General features: G+C 43.3%; 1 protein-coding gene across 2 annotated transcripts in view; it reads left to right on the top strand.

Annotated features, from left to right (window-relative positions):
• Positions 1 to 387: 387 nt before the first annotated feature.
• LOC128340752 (glutathione S-transferase-like) overlaps positions 388 to 9788 on the top strand; it is a 30663-nt gene continuing 21262 nt past the window's right edge. Inside the window, exon 1 of one of the 2 annotated variants that reach the window (XM_053286340.1) lies at positions 388 to 721. The gene's annotated coding sequence lies outside the window, so the exon portion shown is untranslated. The remainder of the gene's footprint in view (positions 722 to 9788) is intronic. The other variant, XM_053286337.1, reaches the window with a different exon arrangement.

Raw genomic sequence — 9788 nt, 5'->3', positions numbered from 1 at the left:
GGAATTTAAAGAGATTGTGGCATTTGTCACCTAGTTGTTCCATGCTACATTCCAGGCTGACTTGATAGATGGTTTCAATTTCAGTACAGATAGCATGTTCAGAGCTTACGACTGCATTTAACTACCCACGTATATATGCTAACATAGCAAAAATATACATATGGGTATAGAGGGAAAATTGTAAACAAAGGGGTCAAAAGGCCATGGAATACAATGGAATGCAAGGGGTACAGTCTGTGACAAATGCAGGACTTTACGTCTGCATTTCACAACCCGTTGTTGCTTCTGTTTACAGTTATTTTTCTCTGTACCCATAACCTGCAAATTGAGGATTAATTGGCCCACAAAAATTTATGTCTCATAAGCCTGCTAGTCTTTAAAGTGGCATGGTTGTGTTTTCTTTTGTGTGTTTTCTTTCTTGTGTTTGTGTTTGCTTTTGCAGTTACCGACTAACACAGCTACCCCTCTGGAATTCAAGAGGGCTATCAATCTGTGTGCATGGACTTTGCAGAGACATCCTCCTCCCCCTTTGCAAGCTTAAGCGAAACAGAGGGCTTCAGATATTTAGGAGCAAATCAGACAAAATTGATTTATTTGGTTAAACAGCAGGAGTCGTACAATTACACTTGAGAGCCCCCAGAAGACGTGAAACCAAGAAGTCAGAACACAGTTTCTTTGTTCAGAAGCTGAAGCACCATTTTAACTGGATTGAAATTTCGAGGTTAGTAGTGAATTTGAAATGCATGATGTTGAATCTGTGGATACTCCACGCTATCTGGAAGTTATTTAAAATGGTGGCTCAAACATTTAAACCTATTTCCAGGAAGTTTAATATACATTAATTATAATTTAAGTGTATTTTGCTTGCACTGGAGAGGAAGGAAAGGGGAACAGGGTTTTAGAGCACAGCAGATGGGAAAGGTTTATGTAAGCATAACTTAATACAAGACTTGAGTGAGTCGGAAACAAAAACCTACGAAGTTATCGGGCTGAACAGACTATTTTCCTGCTATTTGCATGCTTCCTGGCTGGAATACAGAGAGCAGGGAAGTGGTGGGTGAATAAAATAAACTTCAGCTCCACCATTTTATGGGCTTTATTCTGTCTAGGAAGTGTCGCTTGAATGAGGCAAAGGGTGAATTGACTTGTTAGTTAAGAAGGGCAGGAGAAAGCCTGCCTAATACAAGAACTCCTTTTGAATATAGCACATGGCATGCTTAAATTAATGATATGCTGAGAGAGAACAGGTTGGAGTTGCCCTTTTTAGAGCGGCTCCTGTATTTTCAATAGCTGTATATAGCAGTTGGATAGGGTTGTGCGTTTTGTATTTTTTCTGTTTCAATTTGTACCAAATTGGAATCAACCCCATTTTGTATTTTGTCCAAAATTAAGCCTTCCGAATCACCCCAGTTTTGTTTTGTATCTGAATTAATCCAAATCTGAATTAATTCAGACTTAAAAATGGGTCACATGGTCAAAAGAGTGGGTGGGGGTTATAGTGCCCAATGAGTGGAAGCTACCACAAAAATTTCAAAGAAATTGAGCAAACTGCTGATTTTTGGTGATTTTTTGGAGTTTGCACATCTCTCCGATTTTCCCCATAGGGTATGATGGAGGTTTCAGGAAATATATAGCTTTATGCCGGGGGGTTGGGAGGGGTGGCCCAGAGTGGAGCGTGGTTGGTGGTAGTGCCCAGTTGGTACAAGGAAGCTACCACAATTTTTTCAGAGGAATTTGGCAAAGGGCTGATTTTTAAAGAATTAATGATGTTACGCGTCTTTCAGATTTTCCTCGTAGGGTATAATGAAGGTTTCTGCAGTCCCATAACTCCACTTGAGGGGCACTGGGGTGGCCCAGAGCAAGTGGCAGTGTAGTGCACATAGGGTGCCAACCAACCACATGGGTTGCCAACCCATGAAGTACAGGGTTTTGTTGTTCTAGAGGTGTTCTGAGAGTAGATTCTCTAGTAGCATATGAGAGTGGATTCATGTTTTTTCATTAAAAATCTCATTTGCTACCAGAGAATCTAAACTCAACACCTCAGAAACAACAAAGCCCAGTACCCCAATGGGTTAGCAATCCAGGGGCATGGTTGGCACCCTCTGTGCACTACACCACCACTCGCTTTGGGCCATCCCAGTACCTCCAGGTGGAGTTATGGGGCTGCTGAAACTTCCATTATTCCCTATGGGGAAAAATCTTAAAGATGCGTAAACCTCAAAAATTCCTAAGAAATCAGCTCTTTGCCCTATTTGGAATCTGGGTGCACCACCCTTGGGGCACTGCCACCCAACCCACTGTTTTGCCCCTGAAGCCCCACATAAACAAGTTGAAAGAGTGAAGAGAATGATGAACAACAACAACACTTAATTTTTTGGCACAGTTATTTGAGAATTTTGCAGTGGGTGTGAGCCTGTCCCTGTGGTACTAGCACAGCAGCACAATCCATTTGTGGATTCAAGCAATCTTTCAATAAAAACACTTCCTCCCCATGGAACAGTGACCACAGGTCACTTGAGATAGCAAGATAGACCAATGAACTGCCTTGGTACTATGGAACAGCTTCAAATGTTCATTTAACTGAAGTGGAGTGAGCCATAGCTAAAACAAATCAGCCTACTGTTCAGAATTGTTGAGATTTATCATCACTGCATTTAAGAAAGTGCAAAACCATGGATCATGGTTACAAGAATGAGAGAAGCAACTAAGATTCCTGGGGATGTCAAAAGATTGACAGGGGTATTCCCCATCCCCCCTCCTTTTGTCTCCTGTTGTCCCATGTGGATGACCTGTCCCTGCAATGGCAAAAGTTGTGAACCACTGGCTTAGACATCATGTCCCACCAAATTACATTGTGGCCTAAATTACATTAGATTGCTCAACTTGGGCAACAAAACTTAGACACCACTATAACTCATAAAAATCAGAAGAAAAACAAAATAGCTCTTCAAAAGACCCCTGGACAAGTCAAGATATTCTTTCTAAACCTTTGGAAAGAAAAACCTGTGTAATTTCAGAACTTTCCTAACCAGCTCGAGAAAAGCTTCTCCACACAATTTATACCATGGCTTTTAGCAAGAGCTTTGGAATTGCATTGAGCTCCCAAAGATATTTGGGTATTTCTGTCTCAAAATGCTGTCTTCCAAATCCCTTTGCAAGGTCAGTTTGCATTTCAATCACACTGAATATAGCACATAGTTTACTAAACCATTCATGCTCAACAGTTTTTTGCATATCATCTTCTGCTAATCACTCAGTGCCTCAGCTGGAGTGGAGAGAGTCAGAGAAGTCCATTTGAATTGCAATGCTTTTCTGAAGAACAAAGCATTCTGTCCGAAACACAGTCATTTTGATTTGGAAACAAAAAGCTCTGTTTTTTAATTCTTGATTTTGTTTTGGTTACAAAACCTCCAAAATTGCCATTTTCAGGCACAAAACGTTTTGTATCCAAATTGAAATGCACAAGCCTACAGCTGGAACGTTTTTCTCATCACCATGCTGCCAGAGACACAGAGCTCCAGGAAAGCTTTAGCTACTGGTGTTCTATATGTCATGTTGCCAGAAAGAAAGTGACCATTCTAATGGACAAATCTGCAGTTAGAGACATTGAAAAGAGACGTTAAAAGGGCTCTTTAAGGTTGAGACCGTACACACACTTCCATGGGAGAACGTCGTGTTGGAACAAAGTGGGACAATATTCGGTGGTAGGAATTCTGCCCCCTTTTAGTCGATCAGCATATGCTCATTCTATTTTTAAAAAATTAAAACTGAACCATCAATTGCTCATCGTGATTTTTTGCAATGTCTACCTCCCTCGAGATCACACTCCTCAGTTCCTCTTGGTCTCTCGAAAGCTACGCATGCTTGTATTTGAGCATTTGGATTTGTGTCCAGTGCTGGTCTCTCGCTTTCTTGGCAAGGGCTCTCCTCCTTTCCCACCTCCTCTTGTCTTTCTCGCTCGCTTTCCTCTTGGGGAGGGTTAGGGTCTCGAACTGGGCTTCAGCCCAGCCCAGCAGAGGAGAGGTGAGAGACCAGGTGAGTGCTGCGGGCACTTTCTGCTGTGGCCTGCCTGCTCCTCTTCCCCTGTGGGGCTGCTGCCTCTGGGTAACATCTGTGGGGAGTGTACGCAGGATTAGGACCAGCTCCTGAGTGACTCAGCAGTTCCTCGGGTCACCTGCTCAGCTTTGGGCTTTATAGGAATGCTGCCTGTGGTAGTGGGCCCACCACCGAAGGGGTGACACCAATGGGGTGACACCAAAGTGGGTATCTATAACAACTGACAATAAAATTCAGCCATCCCAGGTCCTTGGGAAGGACTCGATGTCTGGATAAAACAAACCAGTCAATAACACCTGTCTGACTGTGTAAACAAGAAATAATAATAATAAATTAATAACTTAAACCACAAGAGATTTGCCCTGGAGTTAGAACTTTTAATATGGTAGATGTTCTTAGAGAAAAGTTTTCTTTGTCCCACATTCATAGGCACACAGAAGTTGCAATTGGCACTAAAATGTTATGTTGAAGTCAATGGGATTAATGCCAGTGTAAGCATTTCCTAAGGTTCTCCTTGGGTAACTTTATCTCTTTTAGTCCGTTATGCAAGCAAACAGCTGATGCTGTATATGAACTGCAACATTCACAGATCAAATGCTAGTGCTGTTTAATATTCAACTGATCATCTCAGAGTCCAGGGTTTCAGCGGCATTTTAACCCCTGTTAAAATAACCCCTGTAATGTAACATGTTTGCTTTGGCCTTGGGAAGACTTTTAAGTAGACTATCAAATCACTTATTACACTTAATATGTCATCGTTATGTAAACTCACATAGTCAAGCTGTATTACTCAAAACTCTGCCTGCATTTGACCTCTTACTTAGTTATCAAAGTGTTCCATGTTTCACACGTACAACTGTAGAATATAGATGCTTTTGGAAATACCTGTATCATGCAAGCCAGAGAGGCAAAAGTGGTTGAGCTACTACTACTACCACTATGGATTTTTTATATATCGCTCTTCAACCAAAGTTCTCAAAGCGATTTACATAGAAAAATAAACAATACATAAATAAGATGGTCCCATATCTCCAAAGGGCTCACAATCTAAACAGAAACATAAGGTTGACAGCAGAAACAGCCACTGGAGGGATGCTGTGCTGGGGTTGGATAAGGCAAATTGCTCTACCCCTGCTAAATATAAGCGAATCACCACTTTAAAGGATGTCACTTTGCTCAGTTAGTAGGGGAGCTGCCTGCAGGGGTGTATCTAGAGTAGGGCAGGCAGGGCACGTGCCCCAGGCACCACTTGAAGGGGGGCGCCATTTTCTAAAATGGCCACTGAAAACAAAATGGCCACCTCACATACTCAAATGGTCCCTGTGAGGCCCTAGGCCCTGCCAGGCCTCGCAGAGGCCATTTAAGCATGCGTGGCAGCCTCCAAAATGGCCATCACGCCAATCTTTGCAGGCCCAAACAGGCCTGAAAATCAGCCCAAAAGTTGGGCTGCAGCAGTGAATTAAGAGGCCAGTGGGCGGAGGGGGAACCTTTGCAGACCCACCCCCCACAGCCTTTAGGAGGTAAAAAAATAATTTAATATAAGTCACTGTACACATATTCAGTTTGGCACTATGTACAGAGAATCAGGGCTTGTGAATACTGAGCTGAAGCTTATGAACTAGAATTGTATTCATTTGCTATTACTTTGCTTCTTGTAATAAGTGAGTTAAATGTGATGTCTTAATAATAAAGCTATTAATGGTGAATTTGTCTTTGAATCAGTGTGAAATCCTTAGTATTAAGGCCACTGGGCGTTTCTTGCTCTCTTTCTCTCATTTTAGCTGTCTTTCTGAAATACTAGAATATATTCCAAGCAGTGACACAGTTTACTCTGCATATCCTTTAATTATTTACAGAGTATCTGGGAAAAGCCAAATTCTCCATTTATGTTTAAAACTTATGTAATAGTGATGCTACAATGGATAGTAGAGAATTAGACAGGCACTTCTGTTTAGTTTTCCAAGTGCACCTCCACATAGTATTTGGGTATTTCATGAGCCCCAGCATACTGAAATTTGTAGTTTTCCAGCATTTTTTGGTCTGGCTACGTCCACTGCTAAATAGTTTTTGAAATATTAAAAGATTAACAAGCTTGACTTGTATTTTTGAGCTGATATTATGAAGCCAGCATGGTGTAGTGGTTAGAGTGCTGGACTAGGACCGGGGAGACCCAAGTTAAAATCCCCATTCAACCATAGTACTAGCTGGATGACTCTGGGCCAGTCACTTCTCTCTCAGCCTAGCCTACTTCACAGGGTTGTTGTGAAAGAGAAACTTAAGTATGTAGTACACCGCTCTGGGCTCCTTGGAGAAAGAGCAGGATATAAATCATCCATGATTTGATTCTGGATGAAGAGACCGATCTGGTATGTAATATGGAGACTTGGTTGGGGGAGGCTGGTGGCCCAGTCTGTTCCCGGCTTCTTTCTCCAGGGTACACTGTTGAGGAGCAACGGAGGGAAAGTGGGTGGGGAGGTGGAGTGGTTGTGGTCTACAAGAGCAATATCTCCCTTGCCATGATCCCTGCTGAAGTGTCTGACTATATTGAATGTGTGTACCTAAGTCTGAGGACCAGGGATAGACTGGGACTTCTGTTAGTGTACTGATCACCCTGCTGCCCTGCGGGTCACATGCTTGATCTGGTCTTCACTCTGAACAGGGTGGTTTTCTGTGGGTGGGGACTCCTGTGATTTCCCCATTGTCATGGGTGGACCACCATCTGCTTAAAGTTGGACTCATGACCACATCCCACCTTCACAGGGGCAGAGGGCCCATTAGGATGGTCCATCCGAGAAGGTTACTGGAACCAATAGGATTCCAAGAATCTTTGGAGGGATTTAGTGTTGGCTCCACTGGTGACCCTGTCGACACTCTGGTGGAGAATTGGAATAATCAACTCACCAGGGCAGTAGACAGGATCACTCCTAAGCATCCTCTCCTACCTGCTTTGAAGCTGGCCCCGTGGTATACAGAAGAACTATGGAGGTTGAAGCAGTGAAGTAGATGACTAGAGCGCAAGGAGGAAGACTCAACTCAAATCCAACAGAGAATTATATAGAAAGCATTTGAAGATCTATGCTCAGATGATACGTGTGGCAAAGAAGCGGTTCTTTTGCTCCCGTATTGCCTCTGCAACTTTACATCTGGCAGAGTTGTTCAGGGTCGTGAAGGGGACAATGTGCGCCCCTTCCCCCTTGAATCAGTACTTGGAACCAACAATTATGTGCTGTGACATTGTTAATGAGTTCTTTGTGGACAAAATCTCTTGTATTTGGGCTGACTTGGATTCAAACTGCACAAATGTTTTAGAGTCTGATGCCAAGGTGTCTGGCAGCTCCTCTTATGTGATGACCCTGGATCAGTTTCAGTTTGTGACTCCTGAGAATGTGGACAAGTTGCTTGGAATGGTGCGGTCTACCACCTGCCCTCTTGATCCTTGTCTGACATGGCTTATACTATCTTGCAGGGTGGCTGTTGTAGATGTCCTGGTAGAGATTATAAATGTTTCTCTGAGGGAGGGCAAGATGCCTCCTTGTCTTAAGGAGGCAATCATTAGGCCGCTTTTGAAGCAGCTTGCCTTGGATCCCTCAGAGTTAGATAACTACAGGCCTGTCTCCAACCTTCCATGGTTGGGCAAGGTGATTGAGAAGGGGTGGCCTCCCAGCTCCCGGTGGTCTTGGAGGAAACTGATTATCTAGAACCATTTCAAACTGGCTTCTGGGTGGTCTGTGGGGTGGAGACTGCCTTGGTCAGCCAGATGGATGGTCTCCAATTGGGAATTGACAGAGGGAGTGTTATGGTCAAGGTAACAAAGAACAAATTGTTGATTTGGAGGACATTCCTGCCAATTTTCATTTCCATTCCTCTGACAACCTAAGTAAAATGGTTATAGTAGTTCTAAAAACATTTAAAACTCCATTGCAAATTTGGCCACTGCAGCCCCAGTGCTCAGAGGAATACAAGTATGATAATGGACTGAAAGCTGAAAGTTTTGCAATGCAGTTACCTATTTTCCATCTCTAAGAGTGTAGACCTTGTCAAAAATCACAATGAGCTTTCATCCCCCGCAGATGGTACTGATCACCCCAGCTGATTTTTGTACTATCTGGGCTAAATCTGGCCCTCAGAGAGAGGTCATATGCCCTGTAGTCCACCCAAAGGTTTGAGAAAGTGAGCACAGCATTAAACTTGCTATCAGGCTCTAAAAAGGGGGCTGGGGGATCTTGACCTCCTATGCCCAGAGTGGCTCTTCAGGAAAATATGGACTGCTTTCAAAACTTCTGTAATTTTATCTCCCTGTGCAAATAATAATAATAATAATAATAATAATAATAATAATAATAATAATAATAAGAAGAAGAAGAAGAAGAAGAAGAAGAAGAAGAAGAAGAAGTCAAGAACCGAGCAGAAAAATGGAAAAAGAAGCCACTGCATGGTCAATATTTGCACAATATAAGTGGAAAATCAGACATCACCAAGACCTGGCAATGGCTTAAGAATGGCAACTTGAAGAAAGAAACAGAAGGTTTAATACTGGCTGCACAAGAACAGGCACTAAGAACAAATGCAATAAGAGCAAAAGTTGAAAAATCAACCACAAACAGCAAGTGCCGCCTTTGTAAAGAAGCAGATGAAACTGTGGACCACCTAATCAGCTGTTGTAAAAAGATCGCACAGACTGACTACAAACAAAGGCATGACAAAGTAGCAGGGATGATACACTGGAACATCTGCAAAAAATACAAGCTACCTGTAGCCAAGAATTGGTGGGACCATAAAATTGAAAAAGTTGAAGAAAATGAAGATGTAAAAATATTTTGGGACTTCCGACTACAGACAGACAAACATCTGCCACACAATACACCAGATATAACTGTAGTCGAGAAGAAAGAAAAACAAGTGAAAATAATTGACATAGCAATACCAGGGGATAGCAGAATAGAAGAAAAAGAAATAGAAAAAAATCACCAGATACAAAGATCTACAAATGTTTTAGAGTCTGATGTTGAGGTGTCCAGCAGCTCCTCTTATGTGATGACCCTGGATCAGTTTCAGTTTGTGACTCCTGAAGATGTGGACAAGTTGCTTGGAATGGTACGGCCTACCACCTGCCCTCTTGATCCTTGTCCGACATGGCTTATACTATCTGGCACTGGCAGGGAGGCTGTTGTAGAAGTCCTGGTAGAGATTATAAATGCTTCTCTGAGGGAGGGCAGGATGCCTCCTTGTCTTAAGGAGACAATCATTAGACCACTTCTGAAGAAGACTGCCTTGGATCCCTCAGAGTTAAATAACTACAGGCCTGTCTCCAGCCTTCCATGTTTGGAGAAAGTGGTGGCCTCCCAGCTCCAGGTGGTCTTGGAGGAAACTGGTTGTATAGACCCATTTTGGGGCAGGCTGTTGGTTCAGAACGCGGCAGCCAGGTTGGTCTCTGGGTCATCTAGGAGAGACCTTTTTACTCCTGTGTTGAAGTAATTGCACTGGCTGCCGATACACTTCTGGGCAAAATGCAAGGTGCTGTTCATCCTCTCTAATAAAAGGCTTGGTGTCCATCCGTGGACAACCAAGCGTGTGTCCGTGCCTCCCTCGGCCGTTCTGAGCATGCGCGGAGCGCATGCGCAGAACGGCCGAAGCAGAACCGGATACAGGCACCAGGCGGCCATGTTTGTTGTTTTGCCGCCACGGGGATGGAAGAAGTGGCTGCAGCAGCCGCAGGGAACCCACAGGGAGGC

The sequence above is a fragment of the Hemicordylus capensis genome, chromosome 1 (assembly GCF_027244095.1).
Source record: "Hemicordylus capensis ecotype Gifberg chromosome 1, rHemCap1.1.pri, whole genome shotgun sequence".
Taxonomy (NCBI): Eukaryota; Metazoa; Chordata; class Lepidosauria; order Squamata; family Cordylidae; genus Hemicordylus; species Hemicordylus capensis.
The sequence above is the reverse complement of the archived record's forward strand: the minus strand, read 5'-3'. Positions and strand labels throughout refer to the sequence as shown.